The 21650-nt window shown below is 40.6% G+C and overlaps 1 protein-coding gene across 1 annotated transcript in view; it reads left to right on the plus strand.

The window, feature by feature from the left end:
• Positions 1–21650, plus strand: part of RAB6B (RAB6B, member RAS oncogene family) — a 174418-nt gene that overhangs the window by 115943 nt on the left and 36825 nt on the right. The gene's annotated exons all lie outside the window — the stretch shown is intronic.

Genomic DNA, 21650 nt, shown 5'->3' on the forward strand with positions numbered 1-21650 from the left:
AATCCCTTATGCCCAAAACTACAGCCCTAGTGGGGGAATTTCAAGCATCATTGTCTAGGCAGTGAGAGAAATCATTTTGGGATACAAGGCTTTTCTGATGTGCCTAAAAGCACATGGCTTATATATAGGCTGGACCTTATCTTTATCTGGCCCATCAAATGACACATAACTGGATTTGTTCAGCAGACAATAAAATTCATCAAGATGAAAAGAATTAGCAGGAATCCTGGTGGAACAAGGGTCATTTCCAAGAAAGGGGAAGAAAATGTGCATTGTATCACAATGTGATACATAAAGTGTAATACCAATACCGCACCCCCCCAAAAAAAAACCCTTAGACTGATATGAGAATCATGTAGTCCCGTGTTTCTTGCCTATTCATAGACTCACCCTATCAGATCCTGGACAGATCACATACCTTCCTCCTTTACCAAGGGAGAGTGTAGTGATGATATGTAATCCTTGGTAGATGAAAATGGTACTTCATCTAGAACATAGAAGGTATATTATTAGGAGAATAAAACAAGTTTCTCAAGGGTCAGTGATCAATTTGCCCTGAGCCCTCCACATCCTCATCCAGCCTGCACCTTTTGGTGGGTTTGTGTGATGGGTGGCCATGGTGATGGGCACAGTCTGCAGACTGAAAGCAGAATTTTCTCTATGTGAGGCTAACTGGACCATATAGGTACAAAATTGTGACCTTAGCCTTTATTAGCATCGTGTTCTAACTGAGCAGAAATAAAAATAGCTCCCCTTGATCTCCCTTCACTTCATGTATGTGTCGGGGCGTTAGGTGGAGATTGGGAAGAGTTTCGAGGGCAAGATCCATTAAGAGACGTCTTGTAGAGACATTGTCTGAGAGAGGTTCTACTGAAGTAGCCACCTCTTCCATTCCTGTTTATTTTATGTTTAATCAACCTTACAATTAAAAAAAATAAGCTTACATCTATAGGCGTTGATGGCCTTTCATAATTAGGTCACACTTAAAACTTCTTCTGATCCTTCACACACATGTATCAACTTCACATTAAAGATGTATTCTTTTCTCAACCTGAGATAATCAATCACTCAACTTGTGATGCAAGACCATCAGTGATGTCCGAGCCTCTCTGCCCTCGGGTTTTCTTTTGCACCTCAAATTCTCCCACCCCTACCTATGCCCGAGAGAAGCCATTCAGATATTTCCAGGTCAGTCCTCCTTTGTGATTTTTGCTCAATTGCCAACCTTTCTGGGATCCTCTAGGTTATTTTTGAATTCTCACTGGTGTTTCTCACACTTCCCAATTTAGTGTCCTCTCCGCATTTGTAATCAAAGCATTGGGCTTTTTCCCTCCTGTTCTTTTTTTTTAATCAGTAAAGATCTTCCTGTTTTGTCCTAGTCTCCCTTTTCTATGTCTCAGTTCTCTTCATAGCATAGTGTAATGATTAGCATTGGGTCTAGAGTCAGGGGACCTGGATTCTGGGTCTGCTATTTACTAGTTGTGACTTTGGACAAATCCCATTTTCCCTCTGGGACCTGGGCTTTCTTATCTTTAAAATGAGAAGGCTACACTGGGGATCTCTAAAGTCCTATCCAGTTCAGGACAATAAAAACAACAACAAAGAATGATACCAATAACAATAAGAATTGCCACTAGCATTTATATAGTGCTTTAAAGTTTGCAAAGTGCTTTACAAATACTATCTCCTTTGGTCTTTGCAACAAGCCTATGAAGTAAGGGCTATTATTATCCTCATTTTATTGATGAAGAAACTGAAACGGACAGATGTTAAGTGACTTCCCCAGAGTCACACAGCTAGTAAGTAAGATGAGATTTGAACTCAGGTTTTCCTGACTCCCAGTTCTCTAACCACTATACCACCTATTGTCTGTCATAATCTCCTCAATGTATGATTGATATCCTATTACTTAACCAAAAAGGGCCTTCATACACAATATAATTTAATGATCATATGTCTTGAAATTATGTAGCTCTTTCAAGATAAAAAAGCTCAAAGCACCATATGAGTTAGTCAATAAGCATTTATTAGGCACCTACTTATTCATTTAATTAATAATTTAGCACCCACTATGTGCTAAGCACTGTGCTAAGTGCTAGAGATACAAAGAAAGGGGAAAAAACCCAATTACTGCTATCAAAGAGCCAATTGGATTTTCCAAGGACCAATGATAAGGAATATGTTCTTTTTTTCTTCTCACAATATTTTTATTGTTTTCCCAAAGGCATTAAATAACAGTCCCTTCATTAGACTCCATAGTAAAAGGATCATAGATTTAGGCTTAGAAGGGACCCAAAGGGTATGTCATTTACCCAGGGGCAGAAGCAGAACTTAGGTCTTCCTGACTCTGTGGCCCAACTCTATGTCCACTGTATCCTGTGACCTCATGATCACAAATTTAGGACTGGAAGATCCCTCAAAAGTCATTTGGTCCAGCCTCCTCATTTTACACATGAGGAAACAGAATACAGAGAGGTAAGTGACTTTCCCAAAGTAACACAAATAGTAAGTATCTGAGGTAGGGTTTGAAACCTTGTCTTTTGGATACCAGTCCTAATTATCCCGCCTACCCCTGAGTGCTGCTTCTGACTTAACCCTTGGGAGCCACACTGGGGTCTTCCACCCTGATGATTGACCTGAACATTTGACAGCCTGACAGACAGTCTCCATCCCTATCTGCACTAGCCATAGCCCTCTGACATCTGATGACCATAGTGTCAATGATTTGGCGAAGTGCTAAGGGGAGGACCATTTTGTCTTTTTAAGAGGTACGCCCTTTCTAAGCTCTGTCATGACCTGATTCTTGATCTTTCAGGCACAGCCCCCCAAAAAAGCCTATTGCATTTAGAAAATGGTTCCTCTTTGTGGGACTGATATTATCGAGTTAGCTACTAGTATCCGTTAAATATGCTAATGTACAGTTAGTAAACCTTGTAGAATTCAACTTAGGTAGTAAGTTGCCATAAGCAATGGTTTGCTTAACAAACAGTAGTTGCTCAGGCTAAGTGGAGAGAACACTGGATCTGGACTCAAGAAGACCCTAGTTCAAATCCACCCTTGCTAGCTATGTGATCTTGGGCAGGTCATTTAACATCTGTTGACCTCAGTTTCCTCATCTGTAAAATGGGGATAATAATAGCACCTATCTTCCAGAGTTATTGAGAGTTAGTATTTAGAGAGTTTTGCAAGGTTTAAAGTGCTATGTAAATGTTAACTATTATTATTTGTTCATTGATTGATGAGTAGGAGGAAAACAAAATTTTTGCCTTGCATTTTGTTTTGTCTGAGGTTTCTTTGATGTCACAGTTTCAGTACTAAGTATCTTTCCCATTAGACAGGTGGTAGAAAGGTGTTGCCTCAGGCTGCTGGCAGATGGTGGCAGTTTGGGAGTAGGCAAAATGGGTAATTAAATGAGGATGCCAAGTTGCATGACTTCCACCCTTTCTGCTAAGCACTGCACCCAAACAGGAGAGAAAAAGGAAGAAGGGTGGAAGAAAATATCCCAGGATGCTTTGGGGTATTTTATTATGTTAAAATGGATTTCAACCTGCAAGAAGAGTGGTGGGCCAATATCCATCCCAATTTCTTCTTCCTGCGTCGTTGGGATGTGTAGGATGCCTTTTATTTTGTTTTGGTTTTAAAAACAATTTATGGATACCTCTTTTTTCTTCTCCTACCCCAACTGGAGCAGTAAGGCAGCCCAGTAGATAGAATGCCAGCCCCCAGTCAGGAGAACCTGAGCTCCATATGGCCTCACACGCTTCCTAGCTGTGTGATCCTGGGCACTGTTTGCCTCAGTTTCCTCATCTGTAAAATGAATTGGAGAAGGAAATGACAAAACCACTCCAGCATCTTTGTCAAGAAAACCCCAAACAGGGTCAGGAAGAGTCAGACACAATGAATCAACAAAACAACAGTCTTGACTAAAGCTGTCACCCCCATCCTGGAACTGAATAATTGCTCAGTAACAGTGACCACATCTGACAATACACACAACATTCTGCCTCTCTCCTACCCACTCTTAATAAAGAGAAGGGCATCTTCCTACACTTTACAGATTAAGCCCTGCACATCGATCTTCCAGAAGTCTTAAAGAATCAGACAACAGGCTTTACAGAAATAGAATAAACTCAATTGCTTTTTTGTTAGTTTTCATGGACGCTATGGTCTATTGGAAATGAAAGGTGCATAAAAGACAAGACAAGACAAGACAAGACAATTTAAGCAAGAAATGTCCTCTCTTTCCTTTGAAACTATTCTGATTTATCCTTGATTCACATCCACCCTTTCTATCTCTACCCTTACTCTTGTGTCTTTCTCTTTCTTCCCCTCTCATAACATTTTTAAAGTAAATCAACTCGCATAATTATGAGCATTTCTAGGCATTTTCCTCAAAATAAACCCATGATGTAGAGAGTACAAGCGTTATCATCCTCATTTGGGAAATTAGGGAAGTGGTGTTCTGAGATGTTAGGTAATTTGCCCATTGTTACAAGCAAGAGAATGTCTGAGGCGGGATTTGAACTGAGGTCAGCTGACCATAAGATCAGCCATCTTTCCCTTTATGATATGCTTCTTTTTAAGAGGGTAGAAGCAGAAAAAGGATGAAGAAAAATACCACCTCAGGGTAATTCAGAATGATATAGATTGGACTGAAGGCCTTACAGGGAGGGAGGAAAAAAGAGAATAAGCATTTATATAGTCAGTACCTAATATGTGTCAAACACTGTGCTAAGTGCTTTAAAAGAATATCTCAAAAAAAATAAAAATAAATAAAAAAAGAATATCTCATTTCATTCTCACAACAATCTTGGGAAGTAGAAGCTATTTATCTGTATTTTACAGTTGAAGAAATTGAGGCAGGCAAAAGTTAAGTCACTTGCCCAGGATCACACAGCTAGTAACTGTATGAGGCCAGATTTGAACTAGGGTCTTACTGACTCCAAGACTAGTACTCTATACCCTTTGCTATATGGTTGTTTTTACAGGTTGATAGCATCCTAATTCATCTCCCCACACTTCAAACCACAAACTAAGAGTAACAGGAAACTGTGTAATTAAGTCTTCTGCCCTCTGGGGCCCAGCAAAATGAGTCTGATCCCTCATCTCCATAAAGATCCTTCAGATATTTGAAGATAGCTTTTAAAACCTTTAAAAAATAAGAAAAATAAAGAAAGGAAAATTAAAACGTTAAAAAGAAAACCTAAACTTGGCTATCGTGCTAAATGATTCATAATGAGCTTACAGTCAACGAAACCTATAATTTCTAATAATGAACTGTTATTATGATAGGTCTCCCCAATCATTAGCAGCTGACTCTTTAAAAATATGTAAATGCAGGAATTTTCATTTATCTCTTATTAAATTTTATCTTGTTAGGTGCAGCCTTTACATTGTAACCAATTTATATCTCTTTGAATACTTATTCTCTTATTCAGAACATTAGTTATTCCTCCCATCTTTGAGTCATGTGCCAATTTGATAAATGCATCATTCACTTCTTCATACAAATTGTTGATAAAAAATATGGAACAGGGGGCAGCTAGGTGGCGCAGTGAAAAGAGCACTGGCCCTAGAGTCAGGAGAACCTGAGTTCAAATCTAGCTTCAGACACTTAACACAAAAACTAGCCGTGTGACCTTGGGCAAGTCACTCAACCCCAATTGCCCTCCAAAAAGCAAAATTATATATATGGAACAGGACACAGCAGTGAAGAGTCCTCCGGCATGCCAGTAGAGACTTGCCTTCAGGGCAACCAGGAAAGGTACTGGAGAAGTGGGACTCAATCCCCAAATATCTTGACAGGTCAATAACTAGGATTTATTGTTCCTTTTCTCCAGTAAACAAAATGAGAGAGACATGGTGAAGGACTCAAGTGATGCAATAGAGAAGGGCCCAGAATTCAATCAGTCAGCAAGCATTTATTATGCACCTACTGTGTTTCAAACACTGCAGAGTTTTAGGTATACAAAGACAAAAGTGAAATAGTCCCTGTCCTGAAGGAGCTTACATTCAGCCAGGGCTGGGAGACGATGCAAACACACTGTGATTGGTTTTCACTTGTGACAGAGAAAGAATTCAAAATCAATATATGCAAATTGCCATTCAAATTCTCACTGAAGACTTTATCACTGTGGCTTGTTGGAATATGTATATCAAATTATATTACTTATATATAAAATTATATCAGGAGAGACCTGGCCATGAGCAAGTGTATACAAAATAGATAAAAAAGTTCATTTGGGGACAGCTAGGTGGCCCAGTGGATAGAGCTTTGGACCTGGAGTCAGGAAGATCTGAATTCAAATTCAGCCACAGACACTAGCTGTGTGACCCTGGGCAAGTCACTTAACCCTGTTTGCCTCAATTTCCTCATCTGTCAAATGAACTGGAGAAGGAAATGGCAAGCCACTCCAGTATCTTCACCAGAAAAAAAAAAACACACCAAAAACAAACAAAACAAACAACCAAATGGAGTGTGAAGAGCTAGACACTGAAATGATTGAATGACAACAGGTGAGAGGTGATGAGGGCCCAAACTGGGTAAGAGGAGATGACAGAGAATTCCACCCATGTTTCCTATTCATCAGGCCTTAGACACTTACTAGCTGTGTGACCCTGGGATAGCCACTTACTTCTGTTTGACTCAGTTTCCTTAACTGTAAAATGGGGATAATAATAACACCTACCTCACAGGGCTGTTGTGAGGAGCAAATGAGATGCAATTTGAAAATTCCTTAGCACAGTGCCAGGCACATAGTAGGCAGTCAGTAATTACTTGTTCTCTTCATCTTCTCTTCATCTCTTAATCCTTCAGAGAGAGCGCTGTACTCTCTGATAAGAATTGTCTTCCAATCCTAGATGTGTCCCTCCACGTGGGATCTATGGCAAGTCCCTTCAAGCTCCAGAATTCCAAACATCTTCAAGCCTAAATCACTCGACCTTTTGATACTTCTGTGTCCTTATGTATAAAAATGACTGAAAGCAGTAATAGTCTAGACTGCTTAGCATTTGGTGTGTCTGTTTTCCTCATGCTAACCTTTGACTGATGTTTATGACATTTGGCACCCTATTAAAGGGCACCAAGATACACTTTAGGTTTGATTTATGCTTCAATCTGCCATCTTGAAATAAAAGATCAACTGATAAAGATTTCCAAATGCCTCGCCTAGTTCCCCGTGGATTTTAATGAAATTCATCGAGTAGAGGCAACTCTAAGCAGGGTACAAAATACAAGGGATTTTATTACTAGCCACCAGGAACAGGTGGAGTCAGGGAAAGCAAATGGTATGACTGCCTAAGGTTGGAAAAGGAATCCGATTACCTTGACATCTCCTGTCCCCATGTCAGGTTTCCTTCTGTTCTTTAGCAGTGCCTAGAGCAAGGACAAACTGTGGTCCCTGCATGCTCGTTCAGTGTGAAGTCTTTCCAAGGCTCCTCTCCCTTCCCTTCCCCCAGAACTGCTCACTTGCCAATATAAAACCTTATTAAGTTTTGCCAGCCTCATTTGCATGCTAATTTGCATGGATTTGCCCTGATACTTCCATCTGATGGTCTGTACAAAAAGCACAAACAGAAACCTTATTGTAATGCACTTCTTCTTACCAATCTGCTTATAACCACTTGTCGATGCCTTTGGCTAATAAGCCTTTGCCAGTTCTGGGCCAGGGCTGGGGGACAATGCAAACACATTGTGATTGGTTTTCACTTCTGACAGAAAGAATTCAAAATCAATATATGCAAATTCTCACTGCAGACTTTATCACTGTGGCTTGTTGGAATATAGATGTAAAATTACATTACATTATAATAAATGTATATTACAGAGAAGACTTCAACATGCACTTTACAAAAAGATTTTCTCTCCTCGGGGGTTTTTGTGCTTAATTTAGGCTTTCATGTATAGGCAATATGTCCAATATGCCTCATCATACACGTTCTATAAGCATAATGTACATATATAGGCATGTGTGCTGCATAATTTATTGATTTCGGGCTTAATAGACTGAAATGAAAACTACCTTTGTCTTTTCAAATGCACGTGAAAAACCAATGCCCTTGCTAAAATGCGTTGCATTTTATTTCAAGTTAAATGTCTTTCACTTTTCATGATCAGTATAACTTCTAAGCATGAAAAAATAAAAGGGATAAAGAAAGCATTGCTGGATTTCAAAGGTTCTTCTCAAACCAGAGCCTGGGGAAGGAAGGAAACCAGTATTTATTAAGGAGCCAGGTACTATGCTAAGCTCTTTTTGCAAATATTAGCTCATTTTATTCTCATGACAACCCAGGAAGGTAGATGCTATTATTATTATTCCTATTTAACAGTCAAGGAAACAGACAAACATTAAGTGACTTGCTCAGGGTCACATGGCTAGTGTCTGAAGCAGGATTTGAACTCAGGTCTTCCTAGTTTCAGGTACAGCTCTCTATCTACTGTATCACCTCATTGCTGATGCTCAGGGATAGACTGTGACTTATCCTAGAAGTATCTTAGTCATATTTGGAAAGGCTTATCCCTGAAAGATTAGTTGCAGAGAGATGATTTTTTTTCACCTACAACATGAGACTCTCTACTGAGGTGAGTAGGGTTTACTACTTGCTTTAAGTGATGAAAGTAACCACATTGATAAAATCATTGATCCTTAAGATTCAAAGAAATTGGCTCTTTTCAGCCTTGTGAAAAAGATCAAGGAAGGGTCTCCATTATAGAATCTAGGAGGAGGCAGAGGCATAGGATCACCCAGCAAGCTAATACCTCGGGGCTCCTGAAATGGGGAGACTTTGGATTCTCTAGAGCAGAGGTGGGGAACCTGAAGCTTCAAGGCCACGTTTGGCCTTCTAGGTCCTCGAGTGCAGTCCTTTGGATTCTGTCAAAGGGCTACACTTGAGGACCTAGAGAGCCACATGTGGCCTCTAGGTCACAGGTCTGTTGGAAGACCTAAGTCTGCAAAGTGCTGTGTATATGGCCTGGGAATTCTTTGGTTATTACAGCAGCCTCTCAGCCCGACTTCTTGATTCTCCCTTCTACAAGTCATCTTTCAAACAAACAACTACCAGATGAATCTTCCTAATGAATACTATATGTGATTCAAATGCTTACAAGCTTTCCATAGCTTCCTTCCACCTACAAAATGAAGTCCAGTCACTTCATCCCAGCGGTTTTGGCCTTCCACAGCCTGGCTACACTATGCCTCTCTAGCTTTATCTCACACCTCCATTGCCATACAGCCAGTATGTATCAGAAGGTGAGACTTGAACGCAGTTCTTTCTGACCAAGACCCAGTTCTCTCCCTCTATCTCCACTATACCCCATTGCCTCTTGTATATTCTTGACTTCAGCCAAATTAGACTTTTTTTTTCCTGTTGAATTATGGGGTCTTAACTTTAACATGAATTTTAAAAAATATATTTTGATCATTGCATCTGGTTATACAGTAGATGAAGTGTGGAAGATCTGAGTTCAAAACCTGTCTCGGATACTTACTACTGTGTGACTCTAGGCAAGTCACTTTAACCTTTGTTTGCCTCAATTTTCTCAACTATAAAATGGGTTTGATGATAGCATTTACCTCACAGGCTTCTTCTGAAGACCAAATGAGATAATATTTGCAAAGAGTATTCAGCACAGTGCTTGGCACATAGTAAGTACTGTATTAATGTTGCATTTTACTTTATGCGTTTAACAACATTATTCTGAGAAGAGGTTCATAGTCTTCACCAGATTGCCAAAGGGTTCCAGGATACCAAAAAAAAAGAAAGGAGGTTAAGAACCCCTGGTCAATTCTTTCTGGCCTCCATTCTTTTGCACACACCATCCTTACATTGGCAAGGCTTTTCCTTCCCATTTACAAACTAATCCATTCTTCAAGACCCTTTTTAAATGCTACCACCTTGACCAGACTTAACTCATCCTCCCAATTAGGAGGAGCCTCTCCTTCCTCTGAGATACCATAGAGTTCATTGTCTTTCTCCTCCTCCTCCTCTTCCTTCTTTTCTTCCTCCTCTTCCTCTGTATTTAGCAAGTTTCCATTTTGTTTTTAGTTTCTTATGAACATTTCTTCTCTTTTCTCATTGTCCTAGGAAAATGGCTTCTTGCAAAGTGGTGCTAAAATCTGTTACCTCTCAGAATCAGCTTCAGTCCTCTAATAATCCTTTTTTCTAAACTGAGATGTACTTTCAAACCCATCAGCCCACCAATCTTTTCCCAAATTTCCAGTATCATAACTGTCTATGTTATCTCCCATAACTGTCTACGGGATATACAACAGTGGTGAACATCCCTCATAAATTAAACACCAGTTTTATGGGAATTCACTCCTGGCAATGGCTTTATCTCGTGTAATAAGGAATGAATTCTATCTGCCTGAGTATTTTTCTAAGACCTTTATCACTCCCATGCAAGGTTTTCCTATTCCTTGCCAGGTTTCATTGGCATTCAGAGCATTTCACAAGGGCCTCTGGGTTTTTAATTGCCTTTCCAGATCAATAGAACCAGGTGAATAAAGTCCAGGGCTGGGAATTGGGAAAAGAAGATTCCAGACTCATCTTTGCTACCAGCTCATTGTATTGCTTAGATTCACAGAATATTAGCAAGGGAAAGCTTCCTAGAGATTGTTGAGCGAGATGGTACCATAGAAAGACTGCTGGATTCAGAACTAGAAGACCTGGTTATGCTTCTTGCTACCTGTGTGACCCTGGATGAAGTACTTGATATCTAGGGGCCTTAGTTTCCTCATCTACAAAATCAGGGGCTATACAAGATTTTCTCCAAGGTCTTTTGCAGCTCTAAATCTATGCTGCCATGTACAAAAGCTAGAAAAGTAGCTGCCAATTATATAGCCTTGGAGGAGGAGAGAACTTTCTTCCCAGAAACCTTGTGAAGTTGGTAGTGCAAGTATTGCTATCCCTATTTTACATCTGGGGAAACAGAGGTCAAGAGAAGCCATGCAGAATCATAGAATTGGAAAGGACTTAAAAAAACTATTTCAATCCATAGCTGAACAAAAATCCTTTCCACTACATAGCTGACTAATGGTCATTCAGTCTTGCTAGTAAGAGAGTGAAATAGGCAGGATTTAAACCTGGGTCTCCAGACTGCTTCCAAATCAATACTTTTGGGTGAAGTACAGAGTCATCGTTTTGTACTTCAGTTTCCCATCTGTATAAATGGGGATGTCATGTAGCTTCCCCTAATTTCCCAGTCTTCTTGGGTTCACCATAAGAGAGTGATGGTTCCTTCTCTTGCTTCCTTCTTTTTAGTAGTGATACCATCACCCTTCCAGTCAAATAGCATTCCCCATTCTCTTTCCTTTCCCTCCCTCCTCCTCCATCCTTCCCTTATCCACTTAGTCCTAAAGTCCTACTGGTTCTTATTTTGGCATTTCTCTTGCATCTGTTCCTTCCTTTCCATTTTCACTGTTCCCACTCTGGTCCATCAGCTCTCACATAGACTATTGAAATGGCCTCCTAACCAGTCACCACACCTTTAGTGTCTCAGTCCTTCCCACCATTCCACTTCAATCCGTCTTGTACATCTTTCCTGGATTCATCTTCTTAAATCATGGCTTATTCAGTCGTTTTTCAGTCATGTCCAACTCTTTGTGACCTCATTTGGAGTTTTCTTGGCAAAAATAATCGAGTGGTTTACCATTTTCTTCTCCTGCTCATTTTACAGATGAGGAAACTGAGGCAAAAAGGGTGAAGTGACTTGCCCAGGGTCAAACAGCTAGAAAGTGTCTGAGATCAGATTTGAATTCAAGAAGATAAGTCTGGAATTCTATCCAATGTGCCACTCTGCTCAAAAATATTCGATGGTTCCTCATTGCCTACCAAATAAAATTAAAATGCTTTATTTTGACATTTCATGGGTTTTCATGAGCTGTTCCCACAATAGCTTTCCAGCCTTATCACTCTTTGATTCTAAATGTAAGTATTCTCTAGTCCCAAATATGCAACCTAGGTGAACTGGGAACACACACCTTTTTTTCTGCACACACCCCTTTCTTTCCCATGTCTGCTCCTTTGATCACATCTTTCAGTCTGCATTAAATTACCTCACTTACATCCCCACCTTTTGAAATCTTATTTGTCCTTTAAGGACCAACTCAGATGTCATCTTCTCTAAAAAAAGCCTTCCATCATCCCCTCAGGCAGAAATGGTGTCTCTGTCATCCGAACCTTCAGAGTATTTTCTTTAAAACCTCTTTTCTGGGATACATTACGTTTTGCCTGCCGCGGTAATGTTTGTACGTATATCTCAGTTCTTCGGCTGGATTGTGAGATCCATTAGGATAGAGATACTCATCCTCGTGTCCCACAACATCTGTCACATACTGGTAGGTGTCAAGTAAATACCGATTTATCAATTAATTAATGTGAGTTAAGTGACTTGACAGCTACGTGGCACAGTGACTAGAGTGCCAGGCCTAGAGTCAGGAAGACTCATCTTCGTGAGCTCAAATCTGGCCTCAGACACTTACTAGCTGTGTGACCCTGGGCAAGTCACTTAACTCTATTTGCCTTAGTTTCCTCATCTGTAAAATGAGCTGGAAAAGAAAATGGCAAACCACTCCAGTATCTTTGCCAAGAATACTCCAGATGGGGTCAGGAGGAAATGGACACACCTGAAATGACTCACAACAACAACAATGTGACTTGCCCAGGGCCATACAGCCAATGTGTGTCAGAGACCTTGAACCTAGGTCATCTTGATTCTGAGGCTGGTTGTCTGTCCACACTATGCCATGTTGCTTCTCCTATATTTATATGTGTATAAATTTATACATATAAGTCATGTATATATTTGGTTTGGACCTACAACTTCATTATGTGGCCAGTTTCCAGCGAGGAAGTTGCCTGTACCAAAATAGATCAGCACCTTCTCTGCAGCTTAATGGTCTTAGACAATGCCTGGGGCCATTGATTAAGCATTGTACCTAAGATACCCAGCTGGCATTGGAGCCTTGGGATGGGAACCTTGGGATTGGTCTTCCAGAGCCCGAGGCCAGCTCTCCAAAGCCATGCTGCTCCTCAGATTCAGTATATATTATTATCCTGACCCTTCTTCCTTCACTGAAGCCCTACCCCCAATGCATGGCCTTGGGTTCTCAAAGACTTGCTGCATAAAAACTGCATAAAGCTCCAGAGTGTCCCACCAAACTGGACAGCCCAGCAAATGGACAGTATGTGTTGTCAGAGGACCAGCCTAGTCAAGATGGCCACCAGGTGAAGGATTTTTTTTATACAGTAGCTCATAAAAAGGGCAGCTAGGTGATGCAGTGTTTAAAACTCCAGGCCTGGAGTCAGGAAGACTTGGCCTCAGACACTTATAGCTGTGTGAGCCTAGGCAAGTCACTTAACCTTGTTTTTCTCAGTTTCCTCATCTGTAAAATGAGTTCGAGAAGGAAATGGCAAACCACTCCAGGACCTTTGCCAAGAAAACCCCAAATGGGGTTTTGAAGAGTTGGGCAGTTAAAACAACTGAACAACAAAAATTCGTAAAAACCTTCTACAAAAAATGCTCTATTTGGCATTTAATCGTCTTTACAACTTGGCCTATTCCTGTCTTTCCAGTTTTATTGTACTTTCCTCCCCTCCACGTACTCTGCGGTCCAGCAATACCTGCCTTCCTCTTCTTCCTCACAAAGGACACTCCTTCCAGCTGCCTTTGCACTGGCTTTCCTTGAATTCTCTGCATCCTCACCTCAATGTTCAGCTCAAATCTCACTTTCTGTAGAAAGGAAGAAGGCCTTCTAGGTCTCCTTCCCACCCCTGGTCTCCCAAATATCTTCCCTCTGAAATTATCTTACACTTACACTATGTGTATGTCTATCTGTATATATGTATGTATATGTATATGTACACATGCACATATATGTATATACATGTATATATGTGTGTGTGTGTCTTTTATGTACATAGTTGTTTGCCTCACCCATTAGAATGTAAGCTCCTTGAAGGCAGGGGCTTTCCCCTTTTTTCTAACCACCCTATAGGTTAGCACAGTGCTTGAAGTATAGTAAGATTTTAATAAATGCTTGTTGACAGACTAATTGATTGCTAAATGTGGAGGGGTTGCAGTCTTCAAGGAGGAGGTACCTGTCGGGATTTAAGAGTGGTAGTGTGAAATCTGTGAGTATGCCACAGTGCCTCTGACACTCCCCAGAATGACTGCTGCTTCAGGCTGCGTGGCCCAGTTTCCAGGCAGCAGTTTTTCTTCTTTGTGATTTGGGGTTGTTGATGATGCTAAATGAATAGAATCTTTTAACTTGTTACCAAGGGCCCAGCTAGTGACCTGCAGAAACATCCCCATTTCTGGGCCAGCCATAAAGAGCGAGCGTATTTTTCTTTTAACATGAAAATGAACTTCCCCTTAAGATCATCATGCTGACAGATTGCAGGCTAATGGCCATGGAATTAACAGACTAAAAAGGCAGGCAGGATGTGGGCTTCTTCTCACATTCACTGACACATGCTGGCACTTGGACTGAAGGAGCAGGCCTTCTGGTCTGCAGGGTCTTGGGACGGCATCCCAACTTAAGGAATTTCAAGCAGGAGAGGGGGAGGCAGAAATTGTTGTTTAGCATTTGAGCACATATTTTAGATGCTTTGGGAACAAGGTACTGCATGAACCCAAGTTCAGATTATAGGGGGTGGGGGAAGGGGCTCTTATTTGTGATTTCATCTATATAGGGGACTCCTGGTGAGGCAACCCCCTCCACTAATGGAGGTCAGCACCTGTTTGTTCTTAGTCTTACAGACTTGCCAAAGAAGTGAGATGAATTGGCCACACATGACCACTGTGCATCGGAGGTGGCTTGAACCCAGGTGTTCCTGACTCTGAGATCAGCTCCATAGCAACCACACCTCAGAAGTCTTTCCAATCTTCCAGACAATAACAATAATAATGTCTCCTATTGATACAGCTTTTTATAGTTTACAGAAACACTTTCTCATCACAGACCCCATGACGCCAATAGTACAAGCCTTGTTGTCCCCATTTTCCAGCTGAAGACACAGAGAATCAGAGACTTTAAGCAGCTTACCCGAGGTCACACACCTAGTAAGTGAGTCAGTAGATTTGGAGCACTGGATTTGAAGCTACAGGACCTGGATTTGAATCCACTTTCTACCAGTGTGACTGTGAGCAAATCACTTAACCATTCTAGGACTTAGCTTCCTTGTTGGAAAAATATGTAGGTTAGACTAAATGATCCCAATTAACTTGAAACCCGATTTTTTGACCCTCTGCCCCCAAGTTCATTGTTCTTTGCCCTCCATCATATTGCCTTTTATGAGGGGTCAAATTCACATTACAGTAATAATAATAGTGCTGTCTAGCATTTATATAGTACTTTAAGGTGTGTTAAATTATATCACATAGATTAAATAATTTGATCTTCACAATAATACTGAGAGGTAGTAGTTTATTATCCCCATTTTACAGATGAGAAGGCTGAGACAGAGAGGTTAAGTGACTTGCCCAGGTCAGGAAGACTAATTAAGTGACCCTGGGCAAGTCACTTAACCCTGTTTGCCTCAGTTTCCTCATCTGTAAAATGATCTGGAGAAGGAAATAGCAAACCGCACTAGTGTCTTTGCCAACAAAGCCCCAAATGGAGTGATGGAAAGTCAACCCAACTGAAGAGACTGAGCAGTAACAATAGTAAATGTCTGGGGTCCAGCTGGAACTAAGGTCTCCAGCCTCCAGATCCAGTGCTCTATCCAACTCCATCCATTCTGTGTTAAATTCTAAACTGTACATTTACATGGGCACAAGAGCATGCTAATGATAAAAAGTGGGAATATTTTTTAAATGTATTTCATTTTTAATTTATGGGATAAAACAAGCATTTTCATAACATAGTATAATAAAAAAGATGATTGCTCATGAAACTGCATATCTATGATATACAGCCTGCTATTCCTTTTAAACACTGTAATAAAGTTATCATGTAAATTTTTTTTTCTTTTTTCTTTCTTCCCTTCTCTCCTCCCTACCCTAGAGATGGCTACCATTAGACACAAAAGAATCATAGGATCAGGGGCGGCTAGGTGGCTCAGTGAATAGAGCACTGACCCTGGAGTCAGGAGGACCTGAGTTCAAATCCAGCCTCAGACACTTAACACTAGCCAGTGACTTGGGCAAGTCACTTAACCCCAATTGCCCTGCCTTACCCCTCCAAAAAGCAAAAAAAAAAAAAAAAAGGGAATCATAGGTATAGAGGTGAAAGGGATCTCAGAGGCCATGTAGTCCAAAACCCTTCATTTTAAAAATGAGGAAACAGGGGTGGCTAGGCGGCAGCAGTGAATAGAGCACTGGCCCTGGATTCAGGAGAACCTGAGTCCAATTCTTGTCTAGACACTTAACACTTACTGGCTGTATGGCCTTGGGCAAGTCACTTAACCCCAATTGCCCTGCCCCCCCCACAGCAAAAAAAAAAATGAGGAAGCAGAGTCCTAGAGAAATGAGGTTGCCAAGGTCACATGGGTGGTAAGGAGTTCAGCTAGGATTCAGAGCTCTCCTGCCTGTGAATCCAGCTCACATTCTTCTTTGCACATGATAACTGCCCTAGCAAATTGCAGTTATGCAACCTGGTAAAAAGGTGCTTGAGGCTGACCTCTGTGTCTTTAAATGCACTAATGTGTACAAAGGGTCATCAAGTAGGGACCGACAATAAGTTGTTTTCTCGTTTCCTTTCCAAAGAGCTCAGACCATTCTTCTGTGCTCCCTCATCTGAATCCGCCTCAGTGGGTGAGTTTTTTCTTCTCTTTGGGTGGCGGCCAGCACACAGGCTACAGACCAAGGCTGCTGAATGTTTTTTTGGCATCTGATCTCTGGATGCAGTCGTTTGCTATTGGGCTTAGCCAAACTTTTGGGGGCTGCCAATTTTGTGCATATGATCCCAGAAAAAGAGAGAAAAACAAATTGATGGGGAGAGAAAGGGACACAGAAGAAAGAGCAGAGAACAAGCCAGAAGGTTTAAGAAAAAGAAAAGAGCCCAGAGAGTTAGAGGTGTGGAAGAAGTCTCTCATCCATCTTTAAAGGCCATCAGTCAGACAATATGCATTTATTAAATGCCTACTACATGCCAAGCACTGTGCTAAGTGCTAGGTATACAAAGAAAAGCAAAATATAGTCTCTGCCCTCGAGGAGCTTATAATCTAAGGGGGAAGTCAACATGCAAACAAATATGTAAAAATAAACTATATGCAGGATAAATAGGAAGTGATGAAGAGAGTGAAGGTACTAGAATTCAGAGGTATCAGGAAAGGCTTCTTTATGGAAGATGTAATTTTATTTGGAACTTGAAAGGAGTCAAGGAAACTGGGAGTCAGAGATGAGGAAGGAGAACATTCCAGGCATGAGGGACAGCCAGCAAAAATGTCCAAAAACGAGAGTTGGAGTGTCTTATAATATTGGGGATATGCTGTGGTGTTAACTTTTTTTGGAAGTCTGAACCTGTGATTTCATCTACACAGGAAATTATTGGTATAGAACCCCTGCAGTTCAGCAACTCTCTAACTTATGTTCCTAGAGAAGTCCCTAGAATACTGAGAAATCAAATAGTTTTCCCAGGATCACAGTTAGTGTGTGTCCAAGGCTAGACTTGAACCCATCTTCCCAACTCCAAGCCAAGCCTATCTTATGCTATGAACCTGGGGTTTCATTGGCATAGGGAAATTCCTCTATAATTTTTATACGATTTACATTCTTAGAGAGATACTCAGGGTATTGTGGGGTAAAGTAACTGTCCCATAAGGGTCACACAACGAGTGTGTGTCTGAGGTCAGATTTGAGCCCAAGTTTTTCTACCTGCCAAGCCAGTTCTCTATCCACTAGACCATACTGCATGTGTTATCATGACAGTGATTTAAAGGTCATAGCACTTAGTTCTCTGGGGCTTTTTTGCAAACAGAAAACAATATATTGTCTTCATCTTTATTCATCCACCTAGAACCAAAAGAGGAAGGGAGATGTCTGAGAGATCTCTAGAGAAAAGAGATAGGACTGGGCAGGATCAAGAAGAGAATTCTAAAATGGACAGAGCAAAATCTCCTGTACTAGAGAGACAAAATATCTAAAGGTATCTATCTCTACATACTCAAAGAAGGGGTAAGACACAGAATCATCCTTAAATTTGTGGAGAAATAGAATTTCAGCTGTCAGAGATTACCTAATTCTACTGGCTTCTGAGTGACCTGGGATGAGATAAGGCTATTAGATTGTCTTTTCCATGGAATTGCTCCCTATGGGGAAATTCTGTGCCTACCATCCTATAGCTCCCAGGGAATATGGTCGACTTTCTATCCCTTCCCAAGGGAAAAACTGCCTTGACTAATAGTTTCCTCTTGGAAACCTTATCCTTCTTGTAAGCTCTGAACTGGACCAAAGCACAGTTTTCTGCCACACACCACCATGAAATGTTTCTGTCACTTGACTAACTCCTACTCTTTCTTATGGGGAAACTAGGTGGCTGAATGGATAGAGTTCCGAGCCTGTCAGGAAAATCTGATTTCAAATCCAGTCTCACTAGCTGTGTGACCCTGAACAAGTTACTTAACCCTTTTTGCCTCAGTTTCCTCATCTGTAAAATAATCTGGAGAAGGAAATGGCAAACCACTCCAGCATCTCTGCCAAGAAAACCCTAAATGGGGTCATGAAGGGTCAGACACAACTAAACACTAAAAACAAAAACTCTATTCTTGCCCCAAACACACTTTTAAGTCCACTTAGAATCCCCAATAATAGCACCTACCTTTCAGAATTGTTGAGAGGATCAAATACTTGTAAAGTGCTTCTCAAACCTTAAAGCACTATATAAATGCTAGCTACTATTTATCTATGTATTTTCAAGGGAAGAGAGAAAATTATATAAAAGGACAATTAATCAAAAAAGAAGTCAGAGCTCACAGCTTGCTAACACACATCAATCTGTCAGGTCCTCTTGCTTGATCCTGCTTTTGGCTTTTTCCATGAGGCCCCAAAGCAAGGGAGTGACCCCTAGATGCCTCTTCCATTTCTGGCTTGAACCCAGAAAAGGCCTTGGATTCCTTAGCAATCTGAAGTTTGGGGATTTTGGATCCGTTCTTCTAGCATTCTGGGTGGAGCTCAAAAGTTAGATTAAACACACTTGCCAAACTTGAGTCAGCGAGGTGGTGCAGTAGCTAGAGTTTTGGGCCTGGAGTTAAGAAGACCTGAATTTAAATCCATCCTCAGACATTTACTACTTGTACGACCCTGGGCAAGGCATGTAGCTGTGGTGTGCCCCAGTTTACTCATCTGTAAAATGAGTATAATGATAGCATTCATCTCTCATAGTTATCGTCAGGATAAAATGAGATATTTTGTAGAACACTTGGCACAGTACCTGGCACATTGTGATTGGGTGTTGTCCTTTGCTTTCAAAGAGAACCAAAATGACATCACTATGTTGGGGCCAAGGTATAGTATGACTGACTGTGACTGATTAGACCAGTATGAGCTCAGAAGGCTCTACCACAGGTTGGGTACAAAGAGTTCATGTGAACATTTGAAGCAGAGATGTCTCTAAATTTGTGCATCTCACATTTCTTTTGAGCTACTGCAATTCTGCACGGAGTAAATATTCTATAAATGCTTATTCTCTCCCCCCTGCCCTTGAGCCAATTAGCAGTCACCATCCCACTTGATTAAGCTTTGGTTTCCACCCATGAAGGACCATAAATCTGGAGCTGAAAGGGATCTCAGAGGTCATCCAGTCTTGGGGAAACTGAGGCCCAGGAAGGCTTAGTGACCTTTATGAGGTCACAGAGGTGACCTTGTGATGTCATGGGTAGACAGTTATTGTCATTAGTGGAAACTGAACCTAAGTCCTTTGACCCCAAAGCTAACATTCCTTCCTGTGTATTATATTATTAGCTAAGTCATTAACCACTGACACCTTCATAATCCATGCTTCATAATGAAGACAAAACCATTATCTGTGTAGAGTAATTGTTTTCTTACCCCTCACATTAGCGCATATCAATCCATCACTTGAAGAAAATTTCCTTAAAAATCAATGACTCAATTTTATGATATGTTTTTGTTCCTTTTCTCTGTTCTGTATTTGTGTTCTGGTGTTTGATTCTAAAATAGAATTTTGAAAACAAAACAAAAAACCCAATGACTTTGATACATATGTGCCTGGGGTGGGATGAAGGTAGGAATTCAGATCAGTCCAAGAAAAGGAAAAAGGATAGTAGGAAGTGTTCAGTGGGCAGGGATCAAATGAGAAAATGGCACATGTCCCTGCTGGAGGTGAGACTGGGGCCTCTACCATTGACAGCAACAAGAAGTGAAGCAGCTTTGCGATGAGAATTTGAAAATAGTGGAAACTAGGAGGGAGTGACCAAGAGATCAGTATTGGATTGTAGTACCTTTCTCCCTGTCCAGGGTCCCAGTGAAGGAAGAGGATAAAGGAAAAGATTGAAAGAGAGCCTCCTTCATTGGCCATGAAGGTCACTGCTTCCATTTTTCTTAAAGGTAGTATCAGAATATGTCAGGGCCTTTGAACCTGGAATATAACAGGTTTGTGCCTGCATTTTGAAAGCAGTAATTTTAACTCATTTATATAATGCTTTACAGTTTTTAAAAGTTACTTTCCTTACAGCAACCCTGTGTGTGTGTGTTGCTGTTGTTGCTGTTAGTCCCATTTTATAGTTAAGAAACCTGAGATTTGGAGGATTTTAGGTACCTATTAATGTGGTTGATAAATGACAGAGCCAAGATGAGAAGCCCAGGTCTTCTAACTCCAAGTGATTTCTACCCTATCACACTGCCCAGTCCAGTGTCTGCACTCAGAGGACAACTAAGACAGTTTAGTTGATGCTGATAATGCTATTGTTATTATTCTATTGGGGGTGAGGAGAGTAAATTCAAGTTCATTAAGAAAAGAATTCATCAAGACAATAGGAAAGATGGTATTCTTTGACCTAATGATGCCATTACTAGACCTATATTTCCTAAAGAGATCAAATAAATAGAAAAAGGATTCATGTGTACAAATATGTCTTTAGCAGCTCTTTTTTGTAGTGGAAAATAACTAGAAACTAAGGTTATTCCCATCAATTGAGGCATAGATGAACAAGTTTTGGAATTTGTAAAACTATTGTGCTATGAGAAATGATGAAGAGGTTGGTTTCAGAGAAACCTGCGAAGATTTGTATGAACTGATGTAGAGTGAAGTGGGCAGAACCAGGAGAACAATTTTGATGACAACAATATGGTAAAGATAGTTTTTGAAAGACTTAGGAGCTCTGATCACTGCAGTAATCATGATTCCAGAGGATCGATGAAACAAGCCACCTCCCTCCTGACAGAGGAGTGAGAGACTCAAGATCAGAATGAAGCATGAACATTGCCAATATAAGAATTTCTTTTGCTTGACTATGCATATTTATTACAAGAGTTTGGGTTTTTTTCCCTCCCCAGAATAGGGGTTGAGAGGAAACAAAGGAAAAATAAATGTTTGTTAGTTGAAAAAGAAAATTTAATTACTATTAAAGGATGGCATAAAATTTCCTGAAAGTCAGATGGTTCAAAAGAGGGACCCAGACTGCTGTCTGTTCTATACAACATTTCTTCTTCTTCTTCTTCTTCTTCTTCTTCTTCTTCTTCTTCTTCT

This window comes from Petaurus breviceps, unplaced genomic scaffold (assembly GCF_028583685.1).
Source record: "Petaurus breviceps papuanus isolate PSGF00001 unplaced genomic scaffold, PetGlider_PUasm1.0 90424, whole genome shotgun sequence".
In the NCBI taxonomy this organism is placed as follows: domain Eukaryota; kingdom Metazoa; phylum Chordata; class Mammalia; order Diprotodontia; family Petauridae; genus Petaurus; species Petaurus breviceps.